General features: G+C 41.3%; 1 long non-coding RNA gene across 1 annotated transcript in view; it reads left to right on the top strand.

Annotated features, from left to right (window-relative positions):
• Positions 1-292: 292 nt before the first annotated feature.
• LOC122539459 overlaps positions 293-7,807 on the top strand; it is an 11,685-nt gene continuing 4,170 nt past the window's right edge. The window contains exons 1-2 of the long non-coding RNA XR_006309088.1: positions 293-422; positions 2,465-2,696. This is a non-coding gene — a long non-coding RNA (uncharacterized LOC122539459). The remainder of the gene's footprint in view (positions 423-2,464; positions 2,697-7,807) is intronic.

Here is a 7,807-nt window from a genome sequence, read left to right as displayed (position 1 = left end):
CATGGTTAGCACTGCTGCCTCACAGCGCCTGAGACCCGGGTTCAATTCCCGCCTCAGGCGACTGACTGTGTGGAGTTTGCACGTTCTCCCCGTGTCTGCGTGGGTTTCCTCCGGGAGCTCCAGTTTCCTCCCACAGTCCAAAGATGTGCAGGTCAGGTGAATTGGTCATGCTAAATTGCCCATAGTGTTAGGTAAGGGGTAAATGTAGGAAAAAAATTACTTGTTAAATGCCTTGCTAACATCACAACTCATCTCATTAATATGCAGCTTCCCAGTTTAGTAAATGCACCAAGCAAGCTTGACATTAAGAATGCCTGCCGTGAAAATCAGGATGTCTACTTGCTGCTGGCTGTGAGGAGCCTTCATGTTGCTCAGCAGCAGCCAGGGCAAGATCTACAAGCACCATCAGGGTGTCCTGGAAGGTAAATTTCTAAAGTACATCAGGGATTGTTTCTTAGAGCAGTAAATTGTAGTATAATCCTACCCAGATACAGGTTATTTTTCATCTAGTAATGTGTAATAGTGTAGGACAAATAAGAGATCTCATAATTAAAGTTCCTTTGGGAGTAGCGATCATAACAGTAGAATTTGAAGGAGTTTGAGGGAGAGCAACTTGTGTCAAATTGATTTAATAAAGAGTTGTTGCACAAGGTAGGAGCTCACTGCGGTTAATAGATTGAGGAATAATTAAAGTTCCTTTGGGAGTAGCGATCATAACAGTAGAATTTGAAGGAGTTTGAGGGAGAGCAATTTGTGTCAATTGATTTAATAAAGAGTTGTTGCACAAGGTAGGAGCTCACTGCGGTTAATAGATTGAGGACTGGTTAACATAGAAGATGGAGAGTCAGGATAATGGGTCTTTATCTGGTTAGAAAGACATAACTAGTGCACAGCCACAAGGATTAGTCCTATGGCCTCAATTCTTTACTATCTATATTAATGACATGGAGGTAAAACTTAATATATTCAGATTTACTGATGATACAAAAATACGTGAGAAGGCATGTCCTGCTGAGAACAAAAGGAATCTGCAAGGAGATAAAGATAAGCTAAGTGTGTTGCAGGTGGTCCTTTAATATAGGGAAGTGCGAGATTGTGAACTTTGGTAAGAAGAATCAAAAGGCAGACTTTTATTTAAAGGATTCGGGGTGGACCATTTAGGACGGAGATGAGGAGACATTTCTTCACCCAAAGAGTGGTGAGCCTGTGGAATTCATTACCACAGGGAGTAGTTGATACCAAAACATTGAATGTATTCAAGAGTTAGCTAGATATAGCACTTGGAGTGAATGGGACAAAAAGTTATAAGGAGAAAGCAGGATGAGGCTATTGATTTGGATGATCAGCCACGATCGTGATGAATGGTGGACCAGACTTGAAGGGCCGAATGGCCTCCTCCTCCTCCTATCCTCTATGTTTCCATGTAACTAGAGAGGGACTCCAAAAACAAGTTCAGTGCACAAGGATCTGAGTATTCTTGTACATGAAACACAAGAGGTTGTCAAACAGATATAGCAAGTCATTAAGAAGGCAAATGGAATGTTGTCCTTTATTGTTGGAGATGTGGAGATTAAACACAGGGACATCTGTTATAACTCGGCAGGGTGTTGTGGAGGCTGTGCGTTCCGTCGGTTCTGTGTGCAGTTTGCTTCCTGTATTTAAGAAAGGATGTATCTCCATTGGAAGCATTTGAAAAGAGATTCCTGGGATGGAGGGCTTGGTGTATCCATGACAAGTTACCGTTCAGAAGAATGAGGGTAGTTTTATTGAAATATACAAGATTCTGAGGGAACTTGACAGTCAGTGTTAAGAAGATGTTTCTAATCATGAGGGAATTGCAACTGAGGGGACTTAGTAACAGCATAAGAGGGCATTCATATAAAACTGAGATGCAAAGGAATTGTATTTCTGTAATTGTCTACTCCAGAGAGTTGTGGAGGCTAGATCACTGAGGGTATCTAAAGAGGAGGTAAATTATTTCTGAAACTATCTGGGAGTTGGTGGCTATGAGGAGCTGTCGCAAAATAGGAATTAAGGCTTGGTGCAGATCAGCCAAGATCTTGAAGAATGACAGGGCAGGCTTAATGGGCTGAATGGCCTACTCTGGCTCAGAATTCATGTACTCGTGTTTGATGGTTGTCATCCTGAGAAGAGTCTTTCTCCACAGAGCCACCCACATTCTGCCTTAACAATTCTATTAATTCATTGGAAAACAGATTGCTGGACTCCAGTAAGAGGCTGCCATGTGCTGAGTTCAGAAATAAAAGAGCTCCTTAATACCACAGTGATTTTGACACCAAAGTCAGAATAATTGGATGTGCCCTCAAACTAGTTCAGTTTGGCTTTCAGCCATTCCGACTTATATTGGCAGTCAATTTTGACAGCTTTATGTTTCCTCTTGTATTACCATCGCCTTACTGTCTGTTGTGAGAGAGTTTCTCATTATGTAATAATTGCTTCATAGTCTGGAGCCAGAACCTCACCCCTGAATGGACGTACACTTCATAACCTCCAATGACCTTGGATAGTAGAAGTAAAACTCATCATGTTGCTCCCATCACATTGAACATTCGCAGTGCAGACTTTGAGGGACATCCTACCAATATCCAAGTAGAGTGAACAATGAACCTGCTGGGAGGATTTGCTTCCAGATGCCATATCCACAGCTCCTTGGATTGATGGAACATGTTCTGAAGGTAAGGTCATTCACAAGATCTTCAAGGGATTGTCATGTGACTTCTAATAGAGATTTAATAAGATTGGCTTTCTTTGCAAAAGATATAATAATTATAAGGTGATGACTGCGAGGGCTTTTGTAGGAAAGTAGCCTGCCCCATGCAGATCAAAACTTAAAATGATTACTCCCGAAAACAGATTTCATGGAGTTAGGAAGGAAATTTCAAAGTCAGATCTCAAGAGCAGTTATCTCATCCCTGATCCCATGTGCTGGTAACACAAGGATAAGAGAATTGATCAACTGAAACATGTGGCTGCAGAAGTGATGTTGGAGGGAGAGATTTCTGAAGAACTGTGACCTGTTTTGGGGCAAGTGGGATTTGTACAAACTGGACGGGTTACACATTAAGATGAGCAGAACTGATATCCTCACAGGAGGATTTTCTGGAGCGTCTGGAGAAAGCTTAACCTAATGTGTTGTTCCCGGGACAGGGAAGCAAGGTGTAAAAGAGCTTGAATAACAAGGAAATAAAGCTGGTAAAGGGAAAAGAGGCTTTAAAGTGGATGATCAAGTCGATGGCTCAAAGTTATCAATGGGATAGTCTACTTTCTATTTCTATTTCCTATCTTCCAACACAAGACCCCCAGATTTTTCCACTCCTTCAAGCTGCCCCATCCCCCATCCCTTTATCAGTGAGACCTATATCTCTCTCTTAGTTTTGCTAGAGTTGGAGTTTCAATCGAAATCGTATTTTCATTGGCTGGTTTGGAAGGGACCTGTGAAAGGAATGCATTGAACCAATCAGAACAAGGTATTGTTTAATCTGTATGGGACAGGCTGTGGGAGGGTCAGGCTGTGAGCAACCTCCTTGTGCTCAAACCCTCTGGAAAGACTCTGAGAGATGTCATCAAAGAGACAATCGAAACCAATGTCCCATTTGAAAGTACACAGTACACACTAATAATGGTAGGAGGCTCAATACCTTTGAGAAGTTAGGGAAAGGCAGGGGTATGGAAAGGTTTTAATATGACTGCATGCAGATATGAATTCAGATTGCCTCCATGTAGCCAAGGTCAAGGATTTTGTTGACCAGCCACAGTATGTCCTGAAAGGGGAGGATATTGATTTCCCTTACTACTAGTGAGATAAGCAGAAAGAAGGATGTGGTTCTACATAGTCATAGAGTCATACAGCTTGGAAATAGACCCTTCGGTCCAATCAGTCCATGCCGAACATAATCCCAAACTAAACTAGTCCCATCTGCCTACTCCTGGCCCATATCCCGCCAAACCTTCCCTATTTATGTACTTATCTCAGTGTCTTTTAAGCATTGTAATTGTACCCACATTCACCACTTCCGCAGAAAGTTCATTTTACAGACAAACCACCCTCTGTGTAAACAATTTGCCCCTCATGTCTTTTTTAAATCTCTCTCCTCTCACCTTAAAAATGTGCCCCCTAATCTTGGAAACCCCTGTCCTTGGGAAAAAGACCTCTACATTAACTTTCTCTATAGCCCTCATTATTTTATAAAGTTCTATCAAGTTATCTCTCAACTTCCCATGCTCCAGTGAAAGAAATCTCAGCCTATCCAGCCTTTTTTTATAACTCAAACCTTCCATACCTGGCAACATCCTGGTAAAACTCTCCTGAACCCTCTCCAGCTTTAATAAAATCCTTCCTATAATTGGGCAATCAGAACTGTACCCAGTATTCCAGAAGAGGCCTCACCAATGCCTTGTACAACCACAACCTGACTTCCCAACTCCTATACTCAAAGGACTGAGCACTGAAAGCAAGTGTGCTAAATGCCTTTTTAACCACCTTGTCTATAAGTTAGAATTTGAAAGTTGGGTCCGAAATTAGCAAGCAGAAGAAGTCTTCCTTATGATGCCTCAATATTGAGCTTCAGATGATATACTGTGGCTTAAAAAAAAACCAAAAAAAAACACATTGAGGTTTTTGTTGTTGCACAAATGTCAGAAATTGGTTAGTGTTTGGGGTAGCACCGTGGTTCAGTGGTTAGCACTGCTGCCTCACAGCGCCATGAACCCAGATTTGATTGACTGTCTGTGTGGAGTTTGCATGTTCTTCCCGTGTCTGCATGGGATTCCCCCAGGTGCTCCGATTTCCTCTCACAATCGGAAGATGTGCAAGTTAGGTGGATTGGCCTTGCTAAATTGCCCTGTATTATACAGGGATGTGCAGGCTAAATATTTTAACCATGGGAAATGCAGAAGTACAGAGTTGGGATGGATTTGGATGGGATGCTCTTTGGAGGGTTGGTGTGGATTCATTGGGTCAAATGGCTTGCTTCCACACTGCAGTGATTCTATGTTATGTACTTTTTGGTGAATCATACTGAGACAGTGTAAAGGAGTATGTGTTTCGAAGAACATGAGAATGGGAACTAAGTTCAAGGTAAGATTAATTTTGTGTGTAACTAAACTGCTTTAGCTGCTAAATCCATCAGCCAACAATAAAAATTGAGTGAGTAGACTTCTCAAAAGTAGAATTCTTCATATTATCCCAGGGTCACACATAAATGATTATGCAAATAGGAGGATAAAGCAGATTAATACATACATTGACAGGAAAGATAGTGCAGGAGGGGTGGCTTTTGATTTCTGGGACATTGGGAGCAGTTCTGGGGGAGATGGGTCATATCCAAACCCATTGGGTTGGGCCTGAACAGAGTTGAGGCTGATATGCATTTGGAGGAATTTGCTAATGCTGTTGGAGAAGATTTAAAGTCATTTGGCAATCGTGTAGAAATCAAGAGGTACTCTCAGAGAGGAACACTAAGGCACACAGAGCACTAGGCCAGACATACAGCTTTTGGGTAGGCAACAGTAATTTAGTAAGAAAGATTATTGGAAGTGGAATATATTACAGTCTAAACCAGTGTTACTGTGCATGTCTGTGACTGCATGTAATGCAATAAATAAGGTTAGTCAGTTACACATGCATGTTAGCATACTGAAAAACTATATGATTAAAAAAAGGACTGCATGTAAAATCTTTCTAGATATAAGGCATTCATAAAAGAAGGGAAAGGCAGAAAAGGGGATCGGTGGCCTTATTGATTGAGAACGTTGCAGTTGCTGGAGAGAGAGGTCAAGGACAGAATCTATTTGGCTACAGCTAAGGAAAACAGTGCAAACATGTTGTTCAGTGTAATCCATGGGCAAATAAATTTGCAAGACATTTACAGAAATGTATATAAATTATAGAGTAACTATCATGGGGAACTGTGGTATGCAAACATCTGCTGGGATAATAGGATGTGGAAATGTTGGTGTTGGACTAGGGTGGACCAAGTCAGAAGTCATATGAGAGTAGGCAATAGTCCAAAAGATTTATTTGAAATCACAAGCTTTCTGAGCAAGACTACCTAAGTTGTGTTCAGAGAATTTAAAAAAGCAGTACGGTTTCAGTCCTATGAGAACTGGTCCTCAAAATAAGGTGAAGCAATTAGGTCAAGTGTCAACAGGAGAACACTCTGGGGCAATGATCATTATACCAAAGTTTTAGGTTGGCCAGACTATCCAAACTGGAATAAATTAACTGAGGGAAAGATTATTCCAGTTGGGAAATATTGGATCTGAGGCAGATATATTTCAATCAAAGATGGCATGGGAAACAGGAACTGAATAATGGACTGCCATTAAAGAAGTGATCATTTGAACAAAGCCAAGTACATTCCCAACAAAGAGAAAAGTGAGGGGAAAGGTTATGATAAACAAATTCCATGGATGACAAGTGATAGAGATTAGGGTTAAGATGTGCACCTATCTAAGTGTTTCTTAAATGATGAAAATGTACTTTCTTCCACCTGCCAGCCCATTCCAGACACACGCCACCCTCTGTGTGGAAAATATTGCCCCTCTGGACCCTTTTGTATTTGTGCCTGTCACCTTAAATCTATGCCCTCCCCTACCATGGGAACTCCCCTACCATGGGGAAGAACTGTTGGCTATCTACCTTAACTATGCCTCTCATGATTAGGTGGAAATAGGCAAAAGTGAGGACTGCAGATGCTGGAGATTAGAGTCGAGAGTGTGGTGTTAGAAAAGCACAGCGGATCAGGCAGCATGCGAGGAGCAGGAGAATCAACGTTTTAGGCAAAAGCCCTTCATCAGGATTCAAAAGCCCTTCATGAAGGGCTTACACCCGAAATGTCGATTCTCCTGCTCCTCAGATGCTGCCTGACCTGTTGTGCTTTTCCAGCACCACACTCTCGACTCTGATCTCCAGCATCTGCAGTCCTCACTTTTGCCTATTTATAAGTATTGAGTATGACTGTCCACCTCGGAAATTCAATGTCATTGGACATGAGGTCTTTGGGTCACTGCTAATGAGTCTTACTAGTATTAATAGAAGACCAAATTCATTTGCTGCTACTGTAACCTAGTTTAAATTCTTAATTTCCCAGCTCCTAGTTTTAAGTACTCAAATTTTGATAGAAAAAGCAAAAGAAAAACTCACAATGATATCTGTGCTTGAGTTGCTGACCAGTCTTATAAAAACATCTGAGTAGCTGGCAGCAGTTTTTGTGCAGTCCCTCATTATGCCTCAGTATTGAGCTTCAGATAACATACTGTGGATAAATTAAAACAAAAAATAAACATATTCAGGCTTTTGCTATTGCACAATGTTAGAAATTGTTATCTGTTTTCTAAATCATGGTTTTGTGAATCAGACCGAGGCAGTGTAAGGCAGTTTGCATTTGTCAGAGCGTGAGAACAGTAATGAAGTTCAATTGTAAGCTTTTTTACCCTTGAAACCAAATTGCCTTAGTTGCTAAATCTATCAGCCAACAATAAAAGTTGAGGTAGTAGAGAAAATAGACAATTTTTTAAAAAATTCTTTCACGTGATTTGAGTATCACTAAGCCAGTGTTTATTGTTTATCCATAATTGCCCCTGAAAAGGTGGTAAGCAGTTGTTGTTTTAAACCTCTAATCTCTCCAAAGGTGTTAATTGTATCAGTTGAAGTATATTTGAGGGCCATTACTGGGTAGTTATTTGAGCACATTCAAAGAGGCACTCATTGATGTGGAGGGGAGGGGTGGAGTGGGGTGGGGTGGAGTGGGGTGGGGTGGAGTGGTGTGGAGTGAGGTGAGGTGGA

The sequence above is a fragment of the Chiloscyllium plagiosum genome, chromosome 2 (assembly GCF_004010195.1).
Source record: "Chiloscyllium plagiosum isolate BGI_BamShark_2017 chromosome 2, ASM401019v2, whole genome shotgun sequence".
NCBI classification, from domain to species: Eukaryota; Metazoa; Chordata; class Chondrichthyes; order Orectolobiformes; family Hemiscylliidae; genus Chiloscyllium; species Chiloscyllium plagiosum.
This window is presented reverse-complemented; position numbering and strand designations above follow the sequence as displayed.